Source organism: Rattus norvegicus, chromosome 18 (assembly GCF_021556685.1).
Source record: "Rattus norvegicus strain SHRSP/BbbUtx chromosome 18, alternate assembly SHRSP_T2T, whole genome shotgun sequence".
Classification (NCBI taxonomy): domain Eukaryota; kingdom Metazoa; phylum Chordata; class Mammalia; order Rodentia; family Muridae; genus Rattus; species Rattus norvegicus.
In genome coordinates, this window is record NC_141551.1 from 77,109,865 (window position 1) to 77,128,653 (window position 18,789).

Sequence of the window (18,789 nt, forward strand, 5' to 3'; positions counted from 1 at the left end):
AAGTCTGTGGACAGAAAACATCTTACTCAGCCATATCACTGGGCCTCAGACTTTAGTACTGAGCTTTATCCACTCAGCCAGACTGATAGGCAGACTTTCATCATCCCAAAGAGCGGAACTAAAGCTCACCATCTTTGCTATTTGTATGGCTTGAACAGTTTGGACCACAACCCACAACTGACAAGCATTGTTCAAGTGATTTGCTCTAAGAATGTCCCTGAGAGGGCTTGGAACATCAGCAGCAGTGGAGCACATTGTAGTCTCAAGGAGACAGAGGCTCCACAATGAGAACGAAGTCACATACTCCTGACCAGCTACGTCGTAAGAAGCAGCGTTTCCTCAGCAAGTAGTGGCATCATTGGTGGCCAGTGGTAAACAGCAAAACTCCCATGCATACTTGGACTATGGATGTAGTCCTGGAAAATAGCCAGGTGGCTTTCAGAGCTGAGCCGAGTCCCAGAAAGTATTTAGAGTCAAGCCAAGGACACCAAACTTGAGCCATCTCCTAGATTTCTTAAGGACTCAGAAAACAAAGAAATGGAAGCACATTTAAAGAATTAAAAAAATTAAGACAAGAAAAGTGGTGGGGGAGGAGATAGAGAGATGGCTCCGTAGCTAAGAACACCTGCTTGTTAGAGTTATTTTTTTTTTTATTTATCCAGCTCGAAACTAGAGGCTAGCTAGGTTTGACACAAGAAAGAGGGGGTCTCAGATGAGAATTGTCTACATCAGATTGCCTAAAGTAAGTCTATGGGGCGTTTTCTTAGTGATCGATGTAGGAATGCCCAACCTAATTGTGGGTGGTGCCATCCCTGGGCAGTGGTGGTCCTGCATGGTATAAGGAAGCAGAATGAACAAGCCAGAGGGAGCCAGGCAGTGAGCAGCACTCTTCAATGTGTCTGTGTCTCGGTTCCTGCCTCCAAACTCCTCCCTCAAGTTCCTGCTCTGGCTTCCCTCAATGAGGGACTGTGATGGGGTTGTATAAGGGAAATAAATCCTTTACTCTCAAGTTACTTTGGGTCACAGTGTTTTATCATAGTAATAGGAAGCCAAATTGGACAGAGCACATGCTGTCCTCTTAGAAGACCAGGGTTAATTTCCTGGTACCCATCACAAACACCTGGAACTCTAGCTCCAAGAGGGTCTGACTTCCTCTTCTGTCCCCTATGGGTACACGCAATCATGTGTGCATCCTCACACAGAGATACACACGCGTACACATAATTAAAAATGAAGCGATTCTTGACAGGAAGAGAGGGGTCATACAAACACCACCGCATTTTGCAGTTACAAGTCTACCTTAGTCAGGGTTTCTATTTCCGCACAAACATCATGACCAAGAAGCAAGTTGGGGAGGAAAGGGTTTATTCAGCTTACACTTCCACATGGCTGTTCATCACCAAAGGAAGTCAGGACAGGAACTCAAGCAGGTCAGGAAGCAGGAGCTGATGCAGAGGCCATGGAGGGATGTTTCTTACTGGCTTGCTTACTCTGGCTTGCTCAGCTTTCTTTCTTATAAAACCCAAGATCACCAGCCTAAGGATGGCACCACCCACAATGAGCTGGGTCCTCCCCCATCGATCACTAGTTGAGAAAACACCTTACAGCTGTGTCTCATGAAGGCATTTCCACAACTGAGGCTCCTTTCTCTGTGATAACTCCAGCTTGCGTCAAGTTGACACACAAAACTGGCAAGTACACCTTGCCTGACAGTTTCTAGTTCTGGACAAGGGAATGATGGCGGGTGCTCACTCCTCCTCTTGTCTGGGAGTCACAACAAGATAGTGTTGTAGGTGTGACATTCCCCAAGCTGGAGGAAACGTATTGACAGACTGGATGAAGGTGGATATCTGCTTGAGATCCTGGGTGTACTAACACACAGATCCCTCCCCGGTCTCTGCCCTGTAACAGCTCCTGGTTTGCCCTGTGCCTTCTCCGAAGGGGGACCATTTGTGGCTCTGATGACGAGTGCCAGCTTTGCTCTCCGTGTCTCTAACAGACTCAACAAGGGCACTGGTTTCAGTTTTGTCAGGGCCACCTCATCAAGGCACAGGGTGAGGTGGTGCTCGGCAAACATTCTTTATGTTCCCCTTTACTAGGAATGAGGCTGAGGGGACTTCTCTTGTCCTTATTACCTGCCTATGGCCTGCACCCTGAAGACAGGAAGCATTAAGTGTCAGCTCCACAGGAATCTGTTTATCAACCTGCTTCCTAGCAACTCACACTCGGGGCAACCTCCTTTTGCACAAAGGAACGCTTATGCTTTGCAAAAAGGCTCAACACAAAAACCCTCCTATGACCTCTTGGTGGCACAAAGGACCTTTGGTTACATAGCCCTCTTTAGCTAAACTGGGCAGAATTTCCACTGAAATAAATGTTTGTGTTCTGAGAAGCTATTTTAAGCTGAGATAGCATTTGGTCCTTCAAACTGGAGAGCAAATTCAATCTCTAATAAAACAGAGTTAGTATTTGTGAAAGAAAGAAAAAAAAAAGCCTAGACACCTCTATAGAAAATGTTGCAAAGCATACAGAAGTATTTGGTTTGGGTGCTATTTGTGTGCCTTCCGTATTAATGTGAATTTTTTTCTCTCTCGCCATGCTTGCCCTGGATGCTGTGGGTAATACAAGAATTAATATTGATGGAGAGAATGGAGCCTCCCATGTAAAGTACCTATCGACAGTGCCCATCTAACGAACTCGGTGGAGTGTTGTGGAACTCGGTCCTCTGGATATGACACGGCCAGACATTGCCATCTGGAAATCAGAGCAGCTGTGATTACCCCCAGGAGACCCTCAAGTTTGAGGCCATTAGTAATCTGTCATGCAGAGTGTAAGGGGCTGGTGAGGCAGCATGGCTTCCCTCCTCCTCAGGATATATAAACAGCTAAGCAGTGTTGAGGTGTCGACAGAGGTGTGTTTAGTTTAGCTGTATGTGATTTGTGCCCCTAAAAGTAGGGGCTTTCCTAAGTAACCCCTCACCCATGCTTCCACAGCTCATGTAAACTCTCTGGGCCACGAAGTTAAACTCAAGTGGAATCATTCTCTTAGTCTGCCATTGCTGCCCTACCTAGTGTGAAAAGACTTGGTTCAGAAAAAGTCAACAAAACACCAAGGAAGTATGAAAGCCCCTGGTTCACCCTGGGGCCTCATGCCGGTGAGCGAAGGAACACTTGCACTCGGGACGTGGTAGAAGTCCACCCTGAGCTCTCCCCACCTCCACCAGGCACCATGGTCAAGAGGCCCTTACAGCAAATAGCATGCACCCAAGAGCACAGTAGGACAATGAGATCCAGAGCTCAGCTCTCAATTTGCTCAACGCGTCTGAGCCCGGAATAACTCATTTATGCGAGATTGTAGCACACGAAGGTAAAATGGAAGAAGATGAGATAAAGGCAGACAGACGTGATAGATACGTGAGCAATGAGGGATGCTTTGTCCCAGACGCTGGCCCTGCCATCCCCTTAATCTCTGATTATCATAACTTCAGAGGTTATGAATCATTGCGTATTGATCGGCTTAAGTGCACTTCTGGTGGGCGATAGTCACGCTCGATCCTATCTGCTCCCCAAACCTCACTCACTGAGGGGGCTAGAGCAGCCTTAGTGCTGTAGGGCGAATGTCCCCCACACACACAAAGCTCTGTGTACACGAGCGGAAATACTATCCGACCGATGCGGGCTGGCTAGCCCTATACAGGAAGGCCGTATCGAGTTTACACGGGTTACAAAACCATTAGCTGATGGCTCTCAGGCAGAACCCCTGGCAGTGACTCAGGCTTGCTTCCTTTGCACCATTTGGCAATTAAACCTTCCTAATTGGAGTAATGAGTTCCGAGGTAGAGTAGACAAACAACGCCACTGTAATTTGAGTATGATATTTTAATAGATTGATTTGATGCTTTTGTGACGATGTGGAGCAGTTTCTACGCGGACCAGTGACACGACTCAGAAGTACAAAATCACTTGACAGTTACCATGAATTAATGCCGCCTCTCTGAGGTAAGGGATGGCATGAGCTCTGTACCCAAAGCACACGGATTCTATCTAGTGGAAATTTAGCAGCAAATGCAAAATAAAGCAGAAACAGAAACAGTCCAGCTTCCGAGTGGCAAAGCCTGAAGCCTTGAGGACTCACTGGGAGAACATGATGCAAACCTCCTGGACAGGCTTGTCTTCTCCGTGGGACAGTCTCTCTCAGAACACTCACTCTGGCTTGAGAACTGTTGCTTGTCCTTAACTCTAAATCTAACGAGTATATTTTAATCCAAGTGAAGGCTTGCTAATCACTGGCAACTTGGCCTCTTCCCAGTATCTTAAGTCTGTTCTTTTTGGCCCATAAGGATGACCTTAAGATGTTTTAACAGAAAGAAGAGACATGGACTTATCAGAAGCCAGCAGAAAAATACCAGAGAGCCAGCAAGCCTGGATTCACTGATGGCAGGCAGCAGGTAACAGGCCCAGAGCAAGCTAGGGCTGTGGACAGAGCCCTTAATGAGAGATTCTGGGAGCATGGTAGGCTCAGCACTTGGGAGACTAAGGCAGGAGGATCACTATGAACACAAAGTCAGTGTGAACTACAGAGTAAGCACCCACTACACACACACACACACACACACACACACACACACACACTCAGATACACACAGACACACATACACAGACACATAGACACACACACAGACACACAGACACATAGACACACACAGAAACACACACACTCAGACACACACAGAAATGCACACTCAGACACACACACACACACACACAAACACACACACACACACAGACACAAAGTTGAGACTGAGAGATAATTCAGCAATGTGCTTGATAAGCAATCAGGAAGACGTGAGTTTGATCCTCAACCCCTGTATTAAAAACTGTGCATTTGAGCAAAATGGCAGCCCACAGATCAGGAAAACAAATTCTTTACCAATTAAACATCTGATAGAGGGTTAGTATCTGGACTATATAAAGAACAAAATTATCTGAGCCTCAAGAAAACAAATAACCCATTTAAAAATGGGGTAGAGGTCTAAACAGAGAGTTCTCAAATGATTAAACTCAAGTGCCAAAAGAAACACTTTCAAAATGTCCGGCATCTCGAGCCCCTGGGGAAATGCAAATTAAAAGTATTTGGAGATTTCATCTTGCCCCTGTCATAATGGACAAGATCAATAAGGCAAATGACAGCTCATGCTGCAGTGGATGCACAGAAATGGAAACATCTCTCCTTTGTGGGTAGGAGAGCAAACACATCCAGGCACTATGAAAATCAGCGAGGAGCTTCTTCAGAAAGCTGAAGATAGGTCCGTCACAAGATCTGGGCATAGACCCAAAGGAGTCTGTGTCTTACAAGAGAGATACTGGCTCACCTCAGCTGACTGTTGGCTCCGTAACAGCTAGAAACTAGAAAAGGCTTAAATGTCCCTCAACTGATGAATGAATAATGAAAATGAGGAACGTTTGCAACCATGGAACCTTCTTTGGCTGTTAGGAGAAATGAAGTCATGAAATTTTCAGGTAAATACAGAGTCAGGATCATCCTGAGTGAGGAAATCCTGACCCATAGAACAAATGTGGCGTGTTTTCTCTTATGTGTAGACGTTAGGTCGTAAGCTCTAGAAATCAGAATAATCACAGAAATTAGGTAGACAGTAAAGGACTAGAAGAGAGGTGGGTATCTCCCAAGAGAGGGTAAATACAGTGTGGTTTTATGGAGAGACAATGGAAAAACGAGAATAGGTTGGGACATCAGGATAGAGGACGACGGACTGCGGGGCAGAGACAGTGAACACTGAAACATCAAAGACCTGTGTTGATCTTAGTTTAATTGTACACAGGGTCTCTCCTGGCTGTCCTAGAATTTACTATGTAGAGAACCTCTGAATCACAGAGATCTTCCTACCTTTGTCTCCCTACTGCAAGGATTAAAAGTGAGCACTGCCACGCGCAACCAAAAAGGCCTCTTGGGAAAAACATAGAAGGGGTTTGGAGAGAGGAAAGAGAAGGCGGTATAATTATACTCTCAAAAATTAAGAGATGGTTTTAAGATCATGTGGAAACCTATGACCGTAAAGGCTCCTAAAGTATGCACAGCAGTGTGAAAAGGCTGCTTGTGGAGGCGCACACTTGCATCTCAAAACCTGGGAAGTAGAGACAGGAGGATGCCTGGAACTCGCCAGATTATCCTACTGCATGCATGCCAGCCCAGTGAGAGCACCCATGAGAATACATTGAACAGAGCCTGAACGATGACCCCTGAGGTTGACTGACGATATCTATAGGAACATTCATATAGGCACATACACACCACATACATGGCTGCACACATATGTACAAGAACAAATAAATAAGCAAGTTTTAAAAACAAACCCAACAGGTGAACCAGGCTACCTCTCAGGTATTGTAAGGACAGAGAGGAAGGGCTGTAGCCCTAGAGGAGTCTAACTGGGACCTCCTCAGATCTGAGTGTGTACACAGATCCTGCATCTTGGGAACTTCCGGGACTGGGAAAACAGGTCCGAGCAGGTATAGGCCAGTTTTGGGCATGAGTGATTTTCCCTAAGTCATCATATGAGTCAGGGGACATTATCTACTGAGTGAGGGGAAACAGGGCTCCCCCAGCAAGAATAGAAAGTAGGCTCTGGACAGCAGCCAAGTGTGGATGAAGACCATTAGCAACCAACCTGCCCAGCATGACCTCTTGGGTTTAGGCTCTGTTGTGTCATAAGCATCAGAATACTTCCTCAAAGCCCTTTTCATTTGCATATCTTTGGTGCAAGTTCAGAGCCTATCTAGAGACAGGACGAATAGGAACTGTCCCCAGTCACCCAAAGTCTGCCATTCTCACTGGGTAGCACCATGAGATCTGCCTGTGTTAGGAAGCAGGCAGAGCACTTCCCGTCACAAGAGCTATTGCCAGATTCTGATGCTCGGGGTTTTCACCGATGACCTTTGAGACTGTTTCTGTTTTAAAACAAGAGCACCCATTCAACAGTAAGCTGAGTCCTGCTTCAATCTGGTTAGAGAGTGCAAAAGGACAAGACTAGGAAGTGCTTTTGTAAATAAGGGATCAGGCAAGCCTGTAGGCAAGGAACACATGGAAAGGAAGAAAGCCTATGCTTCAGGGTCCTGGGATTAGGAACTACAAAGGGCTTGTGGAGTCAGGAGGACACTCGCTAAGGAACAGGGATTTGAAGGAGCCAAGCATGGTCACCCAGTGCCTCTGGAGCCCTGGGCTTACAGCAGGGGACATGTGGACAGAACTGCTTCTTATGCTTCTTATGTGGGGCTGAATTCTTCATGAATAATAACTGGACTGTCCAAATTCCCAGGACTCTTAGAAAAGGAGAGAAACTAACAAGGGTCTCAGCGGCTCAGAACATCTTCCTCACAACTTGTATCTGTGACTGCATAGACTGAGGTCCAGAAAGCCTAATGTGTGACGCCTCATGTCAAGGCCATTTTCCTAGAAGCTCTTTTTGAAATCTCAACCCTACAGCCTACACTGCACATTATCGTCTCAGGGAGACAAGGATCAGCAAGTAGGTAGAAAGCCTACTCACACAAGGAATGAAAAGAAGCAAGGTTTTGCCCAGCCTCTCTTCTGGAGGACCAACAAGATGACACTCACATCCAGTCCGGCACGACTATGCCGCAAAGGCAGCTGGGAGACCTAACATTGTTAAAGCTCGACACTGAATGCTGTCGGCTTCCTTGTAGAGGATTACAATGCTCACCACCTCACTTGGATACTGTTGTATGTTTAACATTCTTTGAGCAGAAAATTTTCATCGCAGAGTATCCAGAATTCTTATTAATGTCACCCATGTATAAAGAGTGCAAGTGGTTGTGGGTTTCTGTTTCAGGCACACGTCTTACAGGTGCATAATTAGGGTAAAGGAATTTGAGTAGGCACAAGTTCAATTGGGTAACTCCCTTATTATTGAAAGCATTTCCTTTCTCATTATAAGGTAAGTGAGGCTAGCTGACCTAAATTAAACCAAAAATCAACAGTGAATGAGCTGAGTTGAGAGAGAAAATGTGACTATTAGAGCCGCACTCTGTGGGGGCTGTGAACTCCTGATGTCTGGGGGACATGGCTGGTCTGGCCTGGTCATGTGTAGGCAATGGTCAGTCTCCAGAGCTCAAACAAGTGACTCTTCCTACTTCTGATTAGGTCCCTCCAGGAAAGCTTCTGCCCTGAATTCTAATTTCCTTGTCTTAAATAAGCCTTCCCCCCGTGACTGTGGCCTGCATTCTGGTGTTTTTACTGGATGTCTGCCATTTTTCATTTTTTGACAACAGAGAGATGATTTGGACAAAAGAGATTTTGACAACAGAGAACATTTCATGAAGAACAACAAAAAAGGATGTCCTTTTAAAAACTAGTGTCTCTGAGTCTTATTCTATAATTTAGGCTTGCTTCAAACTCCCAGTCCTCCTGTCTCCACTCGCTTGTGTCTGGATTACTAGCATGTACCTACTTTCTTTATCCATGTTTAAGGTAACAAAGTACAGGTAACAGACACACACCTGACAGAGAACCAGCACCCGGCTCCTTGTTTGATTTCTTTAATGGTTATTTGTGAGGAATGGTTTGGGTGGAAGGTAGCTAATTGATTTCACTGTGTGAGAGCTTTTTCTGTAGTTATTACTGTGTGTGTACATTTATGTGTGTCTGTGTGCATGTGCAAGTATGTATGTATGTGTCTGTGCCTTTTTATCTATTGGTGTGTATGCAGGTGTGTATGTATGTGCATGTGTTTATGTGCATGTTTGTATGTGTACATGTATATGTGCCTCTGTGTATATGTGTGTGCATGTCTGTGCATGTGTACATGTATGGGTTTGTGTGCATATGCATGCATAGCCATATGTGTGTGTGTGTGTGCATGTGTGTGTGCCTGTGTGAATGTGTGTGCCTGTGTGTATATATTTATGTACATGTGTGCATGGGTGTATGTGTATATGTGTATGTGTGTGCCTGGGTGTGCATGTGTAGTGTGTGTGTGTGTGTGTGTGTGTGTGTGTACCTATGTGTGTTTGTGTGCATATGTGTGTATGTCTGTGTATGTGTGCCTGTGTGTGTATGTATATGTGTATGTGTGTGAGCCTGTGTGTGTGTGTGTGTGTGTGTATCTACTTAATTGTGAGACTATGAGAGTGTCTTCAGCAAGGAGCTGAGAAATAAATAGAATCCTCTCACTTCAGCTGGGGTGCACTCTAGCTCACAGCATGTTGGGGTCCCCAGATGTAGCTGGGGTCTCTTCTCTGAAAAATACCCCTTATAGGATGCTCGCTTGTGTCCACTGAATCCTGCACCTTGGTTTCTACTCACTAGAGTGAAGACATCAAGGATAGCAGTAGGTGTTAAGCAGCCCTATCTGGAGCCAGGGTTAGAGAAGAATCAAGAATGCAAAGTAGACCAGAGTGGAGCATCTGCGGCTGCAGAGTAGCCTGGGACCCTTGAGTTTGGCTCCTTTCCTTGACAAGTATGTACCCAATATTACCTGACTGGGCTTGCTTGGAATGTCACTTTCCAAAAGATGTTGGGACCTTGAGCCCTACCCTTGTGCATCTTCATACACACCCACCCAGTGAAGAGCTACTGGCCTGGGTCACACTGTCCCATGGAGGAGGCCTGTGAACATCACGGGGCATTCCATAGTGGTTTGCCTAAGAAACTAAAAGCAATTTTACTTATAAAAGTCCTAAATTACTGCTGATAGTCCAATTAACTTCCCAGAGACATATGCATAGGTAACGGGAGAGCCGGCAACTGTCTAATGAACAGAGCCGAGAAGCTCATGCCCGAAGGCTCTCAAGTCTATACTTGGCTCTCTCACCCTCCCACCTGCTGCTGGCAGAGGTCACCTTAAGCCTTGGCCTCGAAGCCCGCTAGCCTCTGGGTATTGATTACCTTGGACTTGACTTCCAGGAGATCTTCATTCCTCAGATGTTGCAACTCAGAGGTGGGTGGGGATGAGGTCCTTAAACTTCATTTTGAAAGGCATTGCCAGGACCCAAGCCTAAAAGGAGCAACGGAATGAGGGCAGGCTCAGGGAAATGCTGTCCCCACCCCAATGAATGCTCTAAGCTGCCCTTACCCTCCTGCCACTCTGAAGGCTTCCCAGGTAATGTGGGCCAGGGCAGGATTAATGTTTCTCCTTTGTTCTTTAAGACTAAGGTTTCAGAGATGTATTATCGGCCAGCACTCTCTTGTGCTCACGTGTGTTTGTGTGTCTGCATGACTCCGGGCATGTGCACATGTGTGTTCACATGGATCTATTGTATGTTCATAGGTGCATGGGTATATGAGTGAGCTGAACTGTTGGTTGGGGTAGAACTGTGTCTTGGCTCACATCCAGACAAAAAACAATGGGCCAACATGGTTCCATGTGGAAAGGTTTAATGAGAGAAGAAGAGTAGAAGAGGAGAGGAGTAGAGGCCATCCACGAGCACGTAGAGGGAAAGGGGGCAGGGGAAGGAGCAGAGAAGGGACAGAGGGGAAGAGTGAGAACAGGAGAAGAGAGTGAGGCGGGGGCAAGCAGCCCCTTTTATAGTGAGTCAGGCATGCCTGGCTGTTGCCAGGTAACTGTGGGGATGGAACTTAGAATGTCAACACTGTTTCCTGTCCTCTCCATGAGTCTCATAGTTGCTGTGTTCCCTTCCTCTGTGATTACTGCCCTTTAGTGACATTGGCCTAACTCATCCTTCTTGGTCTGACAAAACCTTAGCTTCCCTGTAACCTTAGCCACCCAGTACCCCTTATCTGCACATTCACATCACTGCCGTTGACTCTCCTGAAGTCATACCCACGCCCTGGGCCATGTTTGTGGGGGCGCACACCTCATGACTTGCTCCATGAAGTGTAAGTTCTGCCACGTGCTCTCCAGCTCTTCGATTGTCAGAGCATAAAGGTTCCCCTCTGCCTTCCGTCTCAGAAATCTGTTACAGCTCTTCATTACACAATGTCACCACAACGCACTGCCACATTTTACAGTCATTTCATGGAGTCACTGGTTATTTCTGAACTATTACTAAAAAAGATAATAATAATGACCCTTCACATGTAAGAGACAGAGACTCACATCTGGAACAATAGGACCATAGGAAGCAGATGAGAGAGAGGGTGTTCTTCGGTAGCAAGTCTGTGACAAGTGACAAACCCACAGTCTCTCCATGTTAAATGTCCCTGTGCAGCAAGGATTCCCTCTAGCTCAGGCAAATGCTTGTTTAGGAACAGGGAACAGAGTGAGGAGAAAGCATATTTTCTTGCTGGGGAAAGGGCACTGTGTGTCATTTCTTTTTAATATGGTGACTTTTTGCAACAAAAATTGCAATGTCTCTAATACTTTATATCTATGTAAAGTAAGTTTGTGTGTGTGTGTGTGTGTGTGTGTGTGTATGTGTTTCAGAGGTCAGTATCTAAGGTCTCCTTCAATTGCCAACCACCTTATATTTTAAGATGGTCTTTCCTGAACCTGGAACTCACAGATTCATCTGGACTAGAGGCCCAGAGAACCCCAGCAATCCTCCTGCCTCAGCTCCTCAGAGCTTGGACTACAGGAAAGAGCTGGTGTTCTTGACTTTTGTTTTTTTAAGATGGGTGTTAAGGGATTTAAACAAGGGTCCTTAAGTTTTGGCAGCAAGCACTTTACTGAGCCACCTTTCCAGTCCCTGGGATAACTTCTTTTAATTATATATGTAAAATTTTCCCCAAATGGCAGGTTGTGCTTTTCAATCACCAAATTTAAGAGCTTTAGTGTCTTTACAATTGATGTTATGCAGGAGATTATGAAATCAAGAGGAGCATGCTGGAGAAATGGCCCCATACGCTGTACAACCCTGGGCAATAATCTAAGCACCCACGTAAAAGCCTGGTGCAAAAAGACATATCTGCAACCCAGATTCTGGGGAAGATGAGACAGGTGGGTCCACAGATCTCACTGGTGAACCCCAGGCTCACTGAGGGACCCTGTCTCAAAGAATAAGATAGGGACAATAGAGGAAGCTGAGAATGACTTCTGACCTCCTCACACAATTAGAGAAGTCTTTTGGACCATACACAAACTCTCTAAACACACACACACACACACACACACACACACACACACACACACACACACACACCTTGCTTTTAACACTCTATAGAGACTACCTCTTCTGAGTTAAGGAATTGTCCCTTATTAAAGTGCAGAAATCCAAGAGGGTGACACATTAAGTACTTGTCAGTAATTAACAGCTCACCATGAATTAGTTTACCAGCCCCAGCTGGTCACTCCTCCATTTAAATCCAGGGAACACAAACCTGTGAGGGCAGGAATGGACCTACCTCTTCCTTGCACCGCTTTGCCCAAAGATACACCATGAATATTTATCGAAAGGCAAAACAGAGCAAGTGGCCAGGCAAATGAACAATACAACAGAAAGATCCAGGCTGTGATCTGTCTTAAGGTTGAGGAAGGACGGAGTGCAATTCCTTATAATTACCCATCAAGGAAATGGTCAGCAGTCCACAGAGCGAGAAATGAAGGGACCAGAAGTCCACCAACCTCCTGCTGCAATCAGAAGGAGAATTGCTGGGAGCTGCTGGAGCCCTTCCAAGAAGGTACTGGGGTGGATTCTGCTCTGGGCAACCACAGTAAGGTCTGCTGGCTGCAGAGCCATGGGGGACTGAATCCCTGAAAGAGCTACCTTCCACAGAAGGAAGGCTGAATCCGCTCGCCAGGAAAGAGACAAGAAGAGAGAAGTCACACTATAAACAAAATCTTTGACCTGGAGGTGGAATTAAAAACAAAAAACAAAAACAAGCTCAATAAAACAACAAAAATCTTTCTTTCCCAAATGTGATTTGTAACTTGCTGGTGCATATGGTCTTGCTTTTTTTCTTATGATTGACTTCTGCCTGAACACCTGTTACCAAAGGTTGGGCCAGATCAGATGTTTCCAGATTCCTGGCCCCTCCTACCAAGAATTGAAAATAAGGGCTCACACTGCTTTTCAAAAGAAGCGAGCTGTGTTCTGGAGCCCAGCAGTCATACAGATTGAGAGCAGACTGCATGGGTGAGGATAATCAAGGGCCTGGGGTCTTTTTATGGCTGTAAGGGAGAGAGTGGCTGTTTTCTAAAGGGCAGAGTTTGGGGGTAGTCCTCTATCTTGAGTGATAGGTTAACTTATATATAATCATTTTTTTCTAACGTTCATGCCCTTTCCCATAGTGCACCTGACTTTAATCCTATGCACACCCTGTTATACGAATGCCTAAGATGATAAAGTTTTCCTAAAAGTTTACTAGTGAACTCAGTTTTGCGTCATTGCCCATGTACCACAAACTAGTTCAGACTGGGTTGGCCCTTCTTCATACCCAGATACACTGGGAGCGTACTAGGATATAAACTGTCAAAATCTGATCATTATGATGGGGTGGGAGGTCATTCTTCAGAGATTGGAGTTGTATGTAGCCTAGTGCATGCAGGGTTTGAGAAGGTTCTAGGTCACGCTGTTTATAGAGGGTTCTGTGTGTTCATAGTGTGTGCAGATGAAAGAGAAACGTGTGTGTGTGTGTGTGTGTGTGTGTGTGTGTGTGTGTGTGCGCGCGCTCGCGTGCGTGCATGCAAGTGCATGCTATATGCCGGGGATGGAAAGGAGTGTGTGAGTGTGTGCATACAGAATGTGCAGAAGAAGAGTGTATGTGTGTGCGTGTGCATAGTGTGTACAGGTGATGGAGGGGGAGAGTGAGAATAGTGTGTACAGGTGAAGGGGGGAGGAAGAGGGAGAGAATTGTGTGTGCAGGTGAAGGAGGAGTTATGTGTGTAAGCATAGCATGTGCAGGTGAAGATGTGTATGTGTTTGATGGCCCATGATTAAATGGGTTTCTAGACCACTAAACCCTTTGCCTGCCAATCCTATGCCTGATAGCCTTAGAGTCAATGCTCGGTGACAGCCACAGGACCACTGGTGACACTTCGATCTTGATCATTTCTTATATTTTAATAAATTTCAAAATGTCTGAAGGCATTTTTTTTTAAAAAAAATTGTTTCTCCTGAAGAGATTTTTAATACGGATGTAACTCCCCCCCCCACAAAAAAAATAAGCAACCAAACCCCCAACAGCTTGCCCACAACCCTTGTTACTTGATGACCTCCATCTTCACGTCCATCCCTTAAGTGGATAACCTCCCTCATCCTTCACCTGCTCAGCCTAACCTTTCCCAGAAAGAGACACAATCAAAACAAAGGCAGACACAAATGAACAAACTACCGAGTGCAAATGCTAAGTCAGCGTGGCCAAGAAAGACACTGGGGTCCGAGCCGCAGGAATTCTGTGTCAGGGCACCTACAAATATATACTCACTGGGCATGCTCAGCTTGCATCCTAAAGAATTTGGATGAATGCCTCTGGGCATGCTCAACCTTCAACATTCTGCTTAAGGAAAGAAAAGGGAAGAACATTTTTCAAATGAGTTAATGTAGGAGGCGGATGTCTCACTATCAGCTAACAATTGTCCATCTGGTGACAGAACAGAACCAGTGGGAAAGGCAGAGTAGGGTCCCCCCCTTAGGCAGTTACATAGATCGGGGCCGACTCTCCAAAGTGGGGATCTGGGGGATAGTGGACCCTTAGTTTGGATCCTGTATAGTGACCATGTCACAAAGCTCAGGCTCAGAAGCCCCCAGACTCTTCCCTGGACACTTGGCTTCGTATGCACTTGGATATTCAGGCTTGTACCAGGAGTCACTGCAGAGGGAAAACTACAGAGCTCTCTCTGGTTGGTAAACTGTGGGAGGCTAGAAGGTCACCAGAGGACTTCACCTGTTCTGGTAGGCAGCATGGTCCACACTCCACATAGATGGGAATATTAACTGAACACATGGAAATTCCTCCCAGCAGTCTGAGCAAGATTCTCTGTAAATAAAACGAGAGAGTTCCTGGCTTGGAAGCTACTCTCAAGATATATGTGTGAGCCAAACCCGAAGCCCAGGGCCCAGGGCAAGCATCTGTGGAGACGGCAAGGGGCCCTCACCCAGGTTGCTGCCTCAGGGAGAGTCTTACATGAGGGAGAGATGACCCTACCAGTGGAGGAGAGGCCCCTGTGGGCAGCCAGTCTTCCAGGATGCCAGATACCCACAGACAGATTCTGACTCAGGGGTGGTCCAATTTCAACCCATGTAAACATTCAGATTCTGTTTCTGGTTTTGTTTTGTTTTTTTTTTTTTCCCTTAAATCCCTTGTATCCATCTCCTTTCTTTAAGAGACCACTCCTGCTGCTGTTGTGGGTCTGTAGCCGGAAGCTGGTTTACTTTGGGTTTTCCTTTGCTTGGTCGGGGGAACCGAATACATGTACTAGGGCAGGTGTTGGCTCTGGTGGAAAGGGCTAGGCTATCCTGCAAAGGTAAGAAGCCACCCTACCACAAGGTAGCAGCTTTGCTTGGTGTTCCCCATGCCCCCAGGTAAGGTTCGAGCCTTCAGGTTTGAGATAAGGTTTCTCTAACCTGCTCAGGCTGTCCTAGGATCCAGGCAGGCCTTGAAGTTCCACATCCTACCTCAACTTCCGGAATAGTGATAATGATGGGACTTCACCACCTAGCCGGATGCTGTTCTTATCTAGAGGGAAGTGTCCTGCAGGGAGGGGAGTCCTAAGGTGCCTTTGTCCCTGGAGGCTCCAATCGTCCCAGCATGAATGGACCCAAAGATCGCTGTTGGATATTTTAAGGGATACTAGTCCAAGACCAAGTAGCTACACTCCCCGCTGACCCAATATGGACTCCGATAAACTCCTGTTTCCCTCTTCAGTGGTGAAAGGAACACAGTGTTTAATGTATGGTTAGTGCCGAGTCCACACAGGGCATTCTGAGAGGGAAAGTATAACCAAGCTTAGGGGTTTGGGGAGAACTACACATTTACTGGTACACTGTAGAAGTGGTGTGGTCCTCAGAAACACCCATTCAATTCTTACAGTAGAAAAAGTGAAAAAGGCACCCTAATGTGCGTGGCCCTGTGAGCATTCCTGTAGGGGTGAACTGTGAAGGTTAACATGCTCTGTACACTAAGCCCAGGACAGCAGCCGTGCCGGCCTTACCATTTTCATAGCAGGTAAATCACTGTGGAGAGGCAGTTTACCCCTTCCTCTCCCTCGTCCTCTTCCTCCTCCTTCTGATCTTCCTTCTACCCCCCCATGTATCTGAGTGTATATGTGTTTGTATGTGAGTGTATGTGTCTGTATGTGAGTGTATGTGTGTATATGTGAGTGTATGTGTGTATATGTGTGTGTATGTGAGTGTATGTGTGTATGTGCCTCTGTATATATGTGCATGTAAGTGTGAGTTTGTATGTATGTATACATGTGTATGTGTGTATGTGTGCATGTGTATATGTATATATATGTGTGTGAGTATGTGTGTGTGTATATGTATGTATTGTACATGTGTATGTGAGTGTGTGTATGTGTGTATGTATGTGTGCATGTGTGTATGTATGTATATGTGTGTATATGTGCACGTGTATATGTATATATGTGTGCATGTATGTGTGTATGTGTGTGTATGTGTGAGCATGTATGTGTGTATATGTGTGTATGTGTGCATGGGTATATATATATACATGTGTGTGTGTCTGGTGTGTGTGCATGGGGCAGTGGGTATGTGGTAATTGCATATGTGTGGTTACCCATCTGTGTGAGCATGTTTATGTATCTGTGTCAGTATGGGTGCATTTCCACATGCATGGATGTACCTGCCTACAGAGGTGAGAGGACAACCTCAGGTGGTTCCTCAGGCACCATCCATCTTGATTTTGAGACAATTGTGTCATTGGTCAGAACTCACCAAGTAGTTAGTTGTGCTGGTCAGCAAGCCCTGGAATTGTCCTGCTGCTGCCTTCCCAGTGCTGAGATGAAAAGCATACAGCACCAAGCCTAGCTGTTATCCCTACAGGAAGTGGCTTCAGCTTTAATTTATTTTTTATTTAAGTTTAAGCATTGTGAGAAGCCGTGGAACAAATCTCTGTGAACCAATTTTGTTTTGTGTGAATGGACTTATTTGAGAAAAAAATTAGCCTAGCTCGTAAATATACACACTCATTTCTTTTAAAAACGTCTCTGCTGGCCAACGCCAGGAACTGAAGGCAGGAGTCTCTCTGTTGGTGGCTCAGGGCGCAGTGACCAGCCTCGAAATCATATACACAAAAATAGAAGCAATATACTGTATTTACATATGTTTGTGAACATGAATGCATACATACATATAACATACATGGATACATGCATATATGTAACAATAATAACCAAAGGAAAGAGGCTATCGAGTTGAAAATGGGGGTCATGAAGGGGTGCAGGAGGGAAAGCCAGGCGGGGCCGGAGGGATGACATGGAGGGATAAAGTGGTGTAATTCTATTTCAATTAAAAACACATTTTGGAAAAGAAAGCTTTGAGCACTCCTGGCTTTTTCCCCACATTGTAGAGTTTGACCTTTGGTTCTCTGCTTGTCTCGAAAGCCCTCTGCTGATCGAGCCGTGTCTCCATCTCACCCCCTTTCTTCTTAAGGATGGTTGAAGTATATAGGGAAAGAAATGAAGTGAGAGTGAGATGTGGTCTTGTTGGGAAGCGTGAGTGAGATGATATGTTTAAACATATTTAAATTTTTCTTTAAGAGTGCTTTTGGATCCAGATCATGAACAGAGTCTGTGTTAGGCCAGAGCAAAGTTCAGATGATCAGAGGAATCCAAGCCGGAAGGAAATCCAATCACCTCAACATTGTTTCTGTCTGTTAAGTGGAGCACCTCACCTCATCTATGAAATCAACAGACATTTTAATTACACACTTCATAAAACGGTTTAGTCTGGCACATTGCTTAAGCAAGGATAGCACAAACAAGTTAAAACCACAACAAAACAATAACAAAACAACAACAACAACAACAACCCTGTAAGTCATGGCATGATCAAACGAAAGGCTGCAGTGAGATTGCAGTCACCCCAGGGCGTGGGGCGGTAGAACATGCTAGTTCCAGGGTCAGAGGAAAGAGAGCAAGGTGGGTTTGGCCTGCCAGCGGCTCCTGTGAGAAACCCAGCTCTCCCGTGTGAGAAATGGAGGTCCCGCCACAGACTGTACAAGTCCGATCTCGCAGGTGCAGAGCCGCTCTTCAGGCTGTGCTGCAGGCGCCTTCCTGTTCAGCTGTGAACAACGTGTAAGTGACCGCCAGTCTGGGCATTGCTTCTAGGAAAGGGTAGACTATGCACAGCAGGAGGGGCCATCAGTTTGCCTGGGTGCCCGACTGTTCTGAGGAGAGAAGTGGTGAGGGAGCTCCAGGACAGGACATCATAGCCCTCCGGTTCTGACTGCTGAGCTTGTGTCAGAGCCATGAGTCTCCGAGACAGAATGAGAGCTCATCGCATGGGCAGGACAGATTAGCAAGTGATGTCAGAGGGCCAGGGTTCCTTGTGGTCTCTGCCCGCCTACTCAGGGAGGCATAGTTTATTACATAAGCAATCTTTTTGATCAAGTAAAACCCCTTTTTGTTTTTTTAGTATTGTTTAGATGCCCACACTGAGACTTAAAAGAATTCCTCTGTTCAAATGCACTGAGCCTACCTTGCTGGACCTACTTGCCAGCCTGGCTCTCTCCACCTGACCTGCTGCGCCCACCCAGCCCGCACCCAGATCTCAACCACCTGGTAATTGCAGCCATTAAATTGAGGTGATTCACCCACCTGGCTCTCCTGGCTGGAGCCTTAATTAGACTATTCCTGCTGCTGTGGGGGCCCTACTTCGGCCCAGTCTAAACCTC